Source organism: Poecilia mexicana, unplaced genomic scaffold (assembly GCF_051168715.1).
Source record: "Poecilia mexicana isolate PSO_F unplaced genomic scaffold, ASM5116871v1 scaffold_7, whole genome shotgun sequence".
Classification (NCBI taxonomy): domain Eukaryota; kingdom Metazoa; phylum Chordata; class Actinopteri; order Cyprinodontiformes; family Poeciliidae; genus Poecilia; species Poecilia mexicana.
In genome coordinates, this window is record NW_028263376.1 from 513681 (window position 1) to 523216 (window position 9536).

At 37.5% G+C, this 9536-nt stretch overlaps 1 long non-coding RNA gene across 1 annotated transcript; it reads right to left on the minus strand.

The window, feature by feature from the left end:
- Positions 1-1532: 1532 nt before the first annotated feature.
- On the minus strand, positions 1533-2597 carry LOC148158204 (uncharacterized). The gene is made up of 3 exons (XR_015763852.1): positions 2416-2597; positions 1895-2255; positions 1533-1722 (listed from the first exon to the last, which is right to left on the minus strand). It is a non-coding gene; the product is annotated as an uncharacterized LOC148158204 (long non-coding RNA).
- Between the last annotated feature and the right edge of the window lie 6939 nt (positions 2598-9536).

The window sequence follows — 9536 nt, forward strand, 5'->3', positions numbered from 1 at the left end:
CCCAACCTGTGATGAGAGAAATTTGATGTTGAATTGGCCATCAAAATCTAGTGATTATGCAATTTAAATTATGTGTACATCAGTAAGTGAAGCTCACACAATAACTGAATCCTACATAATGTGGAAAGTCATCCTTACTCATGTCATCATCCACTCCAGTGCCATCCTCAGGAGTATCAGCTGCCAGGAGAAGTTCTTCAAGGTCACTGGTGGTTGGAAGCTTTCTGCATTGTTGGATGATCTTTTTCTTGAACGTGGTTGTCCATTTCTCCAGAAACTTGCCAGACACATCTTCTCCAAACATCAGGACAAAATCCTGCTCCAACTAGGATGTAGATAGTAAAAAACAAACTGTGAAATTATCAAAATCACAATTTAAATAATTACAAACTGTGAAATTATCAAAATCACCATTTAAATAATTACCAAGCCTTTGACATCTTTGAAACGTGGAAAGACGGAGAGTATGTTGTTTGACTGTAGGGGGTCGAGGACCATGTTGCGCCGGAAATCAAATGTGAGCTTCATCTTCTTCTTGATTGTGTCCTCATCGACTGAATGCTTCATCAGTGTGATGGCTTCCTTACACTCTTCCTCACTCAGGACAGTCTCTGGAACAAACTGGGTCTCCCGTCTAGCAGCTGGTCCTCCAAGCCCATGTTCACATGATGCTTCTTCGGAAGATGCTAGTCAAAATAAGAAAATCCTTCAACTTAAAAAAAGAACAACAACAATAAAACCTCCTCTGCACCCCCAAAAATGCAACACCACACCCATAGTTGCATTTCTTCTTCAAGTGTTATTAATGGTTTACCTCCATATGATGATCGTCTGTCTCTAGCAGTGGATCTCTGAAAAGTTTTTATCCTCCAGGCTAAGTACCCGGTACCACTTGCAGCATCATAATAATGCTCCTTGAGGGTCAAAAGGATGGCAAAAACAGACAGACATAGAAAGAAGAACATCAGAATTATAGCTAAAAGCTGATGAAGAATTTCTATGCAAACCAAACAGTTGGCACTACAAGCACTGAATCAGAAAATCAAATGGCAATAAAATGTCAGATCACATGATTTTGACTGATACAACCAGTAAATCTGCTGAGAGCAGACATCTCAGAATTTAAATATAACTTGGTAAAGGTAATGTCCACAAATGGATTTATGATTTTAAACTGCTTATTGGTTATATTTTTAAAAGGTTTATATAAAAAACACTGGTGAAATGTGAAAAAAATATATCCGCAGCAATTTCACAATTGCAACCTAAGGAAAATCATTTTCAAAGCAACTGCATCAGTTAAACATATAATGTGATTAAAAACTAAAAGTTTTCAATGTGTTATTGTGATTACCGAACACAGTCAATTATAGTATGTGACTTACATAACCATTCCTGGAGAATGGATCACTGAGGTAGGGGAATAAGCTCACAATTCCTCTGGCATACATTTCTTTAACCTCTCTGGGTGGTGATGTCCTGCAAAATTAAAATGGACAAGGTATATTATCCAAGGTATGCACTGGATTTAACAAAAACTTTTATTTCATCTAGACAGCTAACTAAAGTCCATTTACAAAATTACCCATTCTTCTCTGTCATATCAGCTGCCAGTATGTTAGCCATTTTCCTTCTGGTTTCATCTGTAAGGCACTTGCTTCGATTATATTCCTTCATGATCCGTTCGCCTCCAGGTTTGTTGTTAAGAATGGATTCCACCAACTTCAAACAACAAAACATTTCAGCTTTTATTAAATGCATATCAAAACAGTAATTGTTAGTAAAACAAAAAAACATTCTCTTCTCAAATATAAGCGATAATAAAGCAGCATGTATTATAAGACTGGTGGATCACCAACATTTATTTGTTTATTTTGCGCAAGTTAATTCTTACATGCTTAGCTTCTGTGTCCAGGCGCTGGCGTTTAGCGGAAGGACTCTCTGAAAGAATGAGTGTCTCTTGAGAATCAGATGAGCTTGGCTGAGATTCCTCAGGCGATTCCACCATGGAGGCAAATTCTGAACATAAGAGAAGCAGATGAAAGACAAAAACATTAACCACTATGAAATAGCAAGCTTATTAAATACTAACATGAATTACTAATATAACAAACCGGTTTCATATTCGATGGTTAGGACTCCAGTAGAGGGATCCTTAACAACATCCTCAAATACATCTTCATCCAACTCGGTCCCAGAACTGTCAACAACCTTCACGCCCTCTGTTATAGCTGGCACGCCAAATTTTGTGAATGCTAGAGAAAAAGACAAATGCTTGTCTAAACCACAATTATGAAGTTATGTTGCTCTAATATTCACATGTGCATAGACTCTGGAACATTACTTTTGAATAAACAATGTGAAGTAACATTACAAGCACTTCATAGCTTTCTGTGTAAAACTACCAGTGTTTACCTGCTATCAAAAACTCCTTCAGATTCGGCTCTGTTAGTCGGACAAATTTTTGCAGCTCGCCAAGTCTTGTTTTAATCAACATGGTTCCTGCAGGACATAATTCCTCAGTCATTCATCTTTAGTACTGGAATCCTTTCAATTTGTGAAACGTACCAACTGCATCACAAACCAATACAGCTTACATTACATGATTTTTATAGAACACAATTAAAGTTTACACATTAATGGCTTGGGCACAAAGTAACGTTGGACTCTTATCTAGGTTAGACAGTTGCTAAACACCCTGTCCTTTTGTAACAACTATAACAGTTTATTAAATTGCCTCGCTTATTTTTCGGCTTTTCCATTAGCATTAGGAACGGTTAATGGAGGAGTCGAGCACGGTTTACAGTGGAGGTATTGTGCTTCCAATTTCTCCCTTGCTGGCTGCCGTTTCTTCTCAACATATTTACAAGCAGAGATCTGAGCCAGATGGATGATGATAAATGGTAAAACAAACCATATTTCTCTCTCTACATCTTCACCGTGCTCCATTACTTCCTTTCTTTCTCTTGGCCTCAGCTCGCTTTTCTTTGATGCACTTTTGAGGTAACTGACAATGTACTTTTGGGAGGCCAATGATGTGCTTTCAGATGATTAAGCCCAAAAGCTAGTTCTTTGGCCGTTGAACATCAATAGAACAAAGTCAGTTGGTCACCAACAGCACCTAGTTTGAGAAATGGGAAGTTGGTTGAGAACCTTTTGTGGAAAAACCAAGGAGAGCTGTTGTCAACATGTTGGAGCTTGCAGCGGCCCAGACTTCTTTACTTCCTTATGATGATGTGATTCTGCTTGTATCTCTATTGGGCTCAGGGGGACTGGGAGATAAAGATCTCTGAGCAGAGTGACATCAAGCCCTTGCCTTTGAAGTAGTACAGATGAGGCCTTGTGGGAACTTCCCTCAGGACACAAGATGGACTACCTTTGGTCTCAATTATACCAGCTTCTGCTTGACAGAACCAAATTTGCTCAGCATGACTTTCCCAAGCCTCATGCTGTACTGCGGGACACTTTGTTCCTCACCTTTTAATTCAGGCTAGATCAAACACCACCTTGCTCTTTGATGATAGCAGCAGTGGAGGGAGAGTAAAGGATTTCAGGTCATCAGATCCTCCTCGGTTTATCACATGAAAATCCCTACAACATGTCGCAGCAGGCCTGGGGTTAGGCTGTTCATGGCTCCAAGCAGGGGGGCCATAAATAATGGCTGCCTGGCTGTCATGACACGAGGCATGGGGCTCACATGTTGATAGTGATTCAGCCTCAGGGAGCTTTAAAGACTGCTCTGGTGGACTGAAATTTGGGGTTAGTAAGCATGAGGAACTTGGGAGGATGATATCCTTGATCAAAACTAAAAGAACTGTGAAACAGTCAGCTTTCATTGGATTTTAATATCTATATATCTAGCTATCTACACAATAGTGACTAATGGAAGGTGTTAAACATGTAATGTATTTTTTCTTGTTATATTCTTTGTTTCTGCTCTGGATGTTGATAATGTCTATTTTTTAACAAACTTAAAAGTCTCACATAATACTGACTTGATTATTTCTGACTACTTAGACTTTCCATCACCTTTTAGTTCCTAACATACTCAGGTGTACTTCAGTCTGTGACACCAAGCTGATAAGGTTAAGAATCAATGCACACAGACACACTGCTGGATTGACTGTCCCACACTGACTGCCCTGATGGAGAAAAGCAGGGCGAGGAGCTCAACTAGCTCATCAAACTTACTAGTGTTAGAATTATGGAAAACAAAGGAATCTGTCATAAGAAATGTAAACTATCGGTACATTTGACTATAAATTCCCATCTATGCGCGTAAAGTAAAGTACGAGAGAGAGATATATATATACCCTTCTGTCAAATTTTAATCGGATGATTGATTGATGGCCTTAATTAATTGATATTAATTGATATCAAACCCCTCCCCCCATGGGAACTATGTGACCTCTTGACCTCCCCCCATGGGAACTATGTGACCTCTTGACCTCACCCCTCCCCCTCCTATGGAAACTATGTGACCTCTTGACCTCCCCCTCCCCCAGACATATGTCACATATATCATGTGATGGGAAACTATGTGACCTTGTGACCCCCCCCCACAGCCCCCCCCCCCCCCAAAAAAAATAAAAAAAATAAATAAATAAATAAAAGTGAATATTGAATTAAATATATTCTAAACCATGTTGAATTAGATTAGGAATTTTGTAACTACCTCTGGTTTTAAACAGATTGTCTTCTTGATACACAGTGTTGGAATTAAATGCCTTTAACTCTTGTTCCAAAAGAGAGACACAGGCTGACAGAGAAACCAGAGACCTGCTGCATGTGGGTGCGTGTGTATCTGTCTTTAAAGAGGAGGGGGGCCTTGCAGAGCCGTTCTGCGTGTGCGTGCATGTGTGTGCGTGTGTATCTATCCTCAAGGAGGAGAGTCTTACTGGTCTTACTGCTGCGTGTGTGCGCATGCATGTCTGTCCTCAACTATGCAAAATCCTAGATAGAACTGATCTTTGCAGTTATTTGGTATCAGACTATAGATAAATGCTGCATCATGATCTTTAACAGGACATGAGAAAAAACTTAGAGCATCTGTTCTTTGAGCCAACATACGGTGAAACCTGCCTCATACTCTTTAACAGGATATAAGATAACCCGTGGCTAGGTAAGAGGGGATGACATCTGACCCTGCAACCGTTGATGACTGCCTCAGGCAATTCTTCTGAAGGAAAACAACAGTTTAACTGTTTTACTGCAATATTTATGGTAGCACGACTAGTCAGTCCTGACTATGAGTTTGTAATTTCCTTCCTCCGTTCCGAAAACAGTCACTTAAATTTTAAACTCTACAGATACTTTTCTGTAACACCTGCTAGTGTGATATATTTCAGTAAAAGTTCCTCATCTGTAACTGTATTTCTTAAGGATATGTGTCAGGTACTAAACAGGCCTACATGAGGCTATTCAAATTTTACTTTTAGCTTTTCTACAGTTAAAGTGAAAGACAAACTCTAACATCGATCCCTTTCCAGAATTTGTCCTCACCTCATTGTGAATGCTACTTTGCTTCAGTCTTTTTTTTTTTCTGTTGTTGAATCAACACTGATCTTCTCAGTGCTTCATGGTTTCTCCAAAATAGTAAAGGTTGGTACATTTGAAACTCACAGATATTTTTTTTTCTTCAACAATTGCTAGTGTGACACATTTCAGTAAAAGTTCCTCATCTGTAAATGTATTTCTTAAGAATATGTGACAGAGACTAAACAGGCCCAGGTGAGGCTGCTGCTCATATTTATCTTTCAGTTTTCCCCAAACTTTAAAGTTTTTTTTACAGTGCACAACCACACTCTTAAGAGTTGCTCCAACATGGTAAATTGTTTTGTTACCTTTAAAATTATCTACAGCTTTTGTTTCTGACTTATACGTTGTTTGCTTTTTTTTGGCCGTATTGATTATTTTACTCCACGTGTTATCTTACATGCTTAAGTGCACTAACAAAATATAGTTCACCTGTAGTTGTTAAGGTTCCATTACTAAAAAATTATAAATGATCAATGTGAACCATCAGTCTTAAAATATTTAGTACGATTTCTATTTATTTAGATTTGATGTTTTGATGTGAGCACTTGGATTTCTATCGATTTATTAAATGATGCTCTATGTAAATATTTATCAAACTGAATGGTCATTTAGGTTTTATATAGTTTTTTTTTCTTTTCATTCAATCTTTGTTGCAGAAATTCAAACGTATGCTGGCTATCGACCAACAATTCAATCAGTGAATCTTTGCTTTTTTTCTCAAGTAGCCCCTCTCACGGAGACTTACTTACATCTTCTGACACCTGGCCCAACTTATAATAACATTAGCCAAGTTTGCTGTTGGTACACTTACCTAAAGAATAAAACTTGCTCGCTACACAACCAAGCTCCATGAGTTGGTCACAACATGGTAAATTGTTTTGTTACCTTTAAAATTATCTACAGCTTTATTTTTTCCTTTGTCCTAATGATGCTACCTGTTCATTAATGTTCACTAACAGACAGTACACCTCTTGTAACTGATAAGTGTATAAATGTGAAGCATCAGGATGCGTTCAAGAAGATCATATCAGTCAGATTTCGTAAAATATCATGAAACTCAAAGGAATCAAAATTATAGTTCACAGAAAGGTAATCTATCCTTTTTAGGGAGCTTTGACTGTGAAAGGAATGAATAAAATATACTATGAAAAAATTCAATTTGCAGAATCCTGATGACAAAACTTCAATTGTGAACTGAATGATTAGATTGTATCTAGACACAAAAGAATCAACTGTTAATTAGTAATAATACTGTGGAAATGACCACCAAGATCTGAACAAACAAGAAACTTGACTACCTCAAGAGATTTCACTCGTTGGAGAATGAACCGTCTGACTTTCTTTAGTCGACTAAATTTAATCTTACCAAATTTTTGCTGTAGAGCAAACAGGTACTGAGTTTGAAGCGTGGATCAGATGCCTCCAGCCGTCTGCTAAAGCTAGACTCCGGCCTTCCTCACTGTAAAATAAAACATTCTGCTTAATTAAAGAGTTCAAGTGAACATCACTTCATTCTCAACAACTTGTTGTTTGTACTCATCTTAAACAAGCGGCAGGAACTTTTGGATTTAAAAAAGAAAAAATAAAGATGCTTTATAAGTTAATCCATTTAAGTTGAGTCTGCAACAACTAGAATAAAATAAAAAGTGAACTATTTGAAAGTAGTGAGGATTTTGGGTGGTAAATGTTTAACATTTTAACATACACAGACACTACTCCATTTCTACTCAAGCAAACCAAAAGGTTTGGAACAGTACCACTATGTCAAGTAACGACATGCAGTAAATACATGCTGCTGCTGGCAGAAAGTAAAATTAATTTTGCAATGAATAATATTTTGGATGAGTTTAAGAATATTGTTTGCCAAAATTGCACAATGTAACTACACTTGTCTTTTACACGTTGCAGTAATTGAATCTTTTGAGACAATTGGTTTGCATAAATTTAAGTAACTACAACCTATTTTCCTGCTCCACATACTTGGCTAGCAATTTTCCAGTTAGCTTCCCAGTCTGAACTTCTGCACAACGTCTCGATTCAGTCAAATCTTCTATCCTGTATCTCCTGTACTCTGATATTCTACTACATCCACTCTGTGAATGCTTTGCTTGCTGGTCTTCTTCATGCTTTGAATGCAGCATCAGGTTTCGCTTACTTTAACCCGCCCAACATGCAGCTGATTGGCTTGTTAGCCTTTCCATTCCCTCCCAGTGAGGCGGTTCTTCACAAAGCAAACTGTTTGTCAAACTGTCGATCTCCCTCAGAAGATGAGAAGACATGGTGACTGAGTTTTAGACACTAGCAGCCAGGTCATACGGCTTTTTTTTTTACTAAACGGCAGTCCTAAAAGTATATATCTTTATTTATGAATAAATACGTACAATTTCATAATTATTCGATCCAGCGGTTATAGAAGTTTGGTAATAATGCAATACAGGGATTGTTGTTTCTTAATGTCAGTGTTTCTGCTACTGGAGTGAGACAGTAAGAAGACAAGGAACAGGGTTAAACGAGGATTTAGAAATAAAACTACAAAGATGATAGTTGTATTTACTGGTAGAAAGACTATGACTAGTTATCAGGACAGAATGAGACCCGTAAAACTGTTGGGTCCAAATGATCCAATGCACGAACCGATCATCTTCTCCAACAATTTATTACCCTTTCGGAACTATGTTTGGACACCAGGAGCAGGAACATCACAACATCCTTATATCAAACATTTTTCATCCTTATATCAGTGATTTAAAACCATTTCTAATTTCTGATACCATACGGCAGGCTGCAAAGTTGTGCATGAATGTAAAAGTAATTTATTTTCTTCACTGATAGAAAAGTGTAACGTGTTTATTATGAGTAGGATTAACTGAGCTGAAGGAAAACAAAGAAAAAGGAGAAATATTCATTGATACAGAACCGAATCAGCAAATATGAACTTAGGAAACTATTGAAACCTTCAAGAACCTTATGTTGTGTAAGATATTTAAGAAAATAATAGTGAAACCGTCCCCATGAGTTACTTTATTTGGCTGTTATCTCTAAAATATGTTACTTTTTATGTTGAACACCAGACACATCTCACCTCTTTCCCACAGTTTTTCACTTAGTTCCACGACTGCAGTGGATTTTATAGTCAGTGTTAAAAGCAGCACAGAGTCTGAAGCGATGGAGGAAATTTACGTCAACATGGAACCTGTTGGACAAACTGCATCTAACCACACAGGTAAGAATAAAGTTACAGAGAAATCTAGTATGTATTTAAATAGATTTTGCTAAGGTTCAGGTTTTCGTTAAGGTTCGAACAGCTCCAAAGAGAGGCTCTGCCTCTGTGTGGCTTTGGGAATCCTGAATGTTTTACTTTTGGCTGAACTCATCGCCATCAGTGTACACAGTGAGTCTTCTTCAAGATGAGTAAATTTTAATACAGTAAATTTTATGTTTCTGTGATAAAAATGTCATCGGCTCTTCTGAAATCAAACTGACCAAATAACAAGGGTTTGAAAAGTATAAAGCTTGGTGACTCAAAGTGCTGCAGAGGTGAATCATTACACTGTGTTACGTGAGTTTGATTCATTTTGAGCATAGGATGCATTTGCAGCCATTTAGGTTAGCATGTCTTTAATATCTCCTCTTTTTCCACTATTTACCCAACAATTTATTGTTCAGTGTTACCTCAGTTTAAATTCTACAGCCATAACCAAAATCATAAAACTATTTTATAAGTCTTAAGTGAAAATTCGATGCGACTTTTATTTTTGCAAACATGCTTGTTGATTTTTTTTCCAGCTCATGACATGACAGCAGATTTTTCTGACATTAGTAACTTTCTGACTGAGCAGAACAGTGACAGCAAGTTTCCCTCCACAAACGATAACGTCACTGAAACGACTCCACGAGATGAAGAGACTTCAAGGTTTGTCAAAACTTTGAAAAAATTTGGATCTCATTAAAATGTCTAAAACCTTTTCCCCTCTGAATTGTAGAGTATAACTAATAAC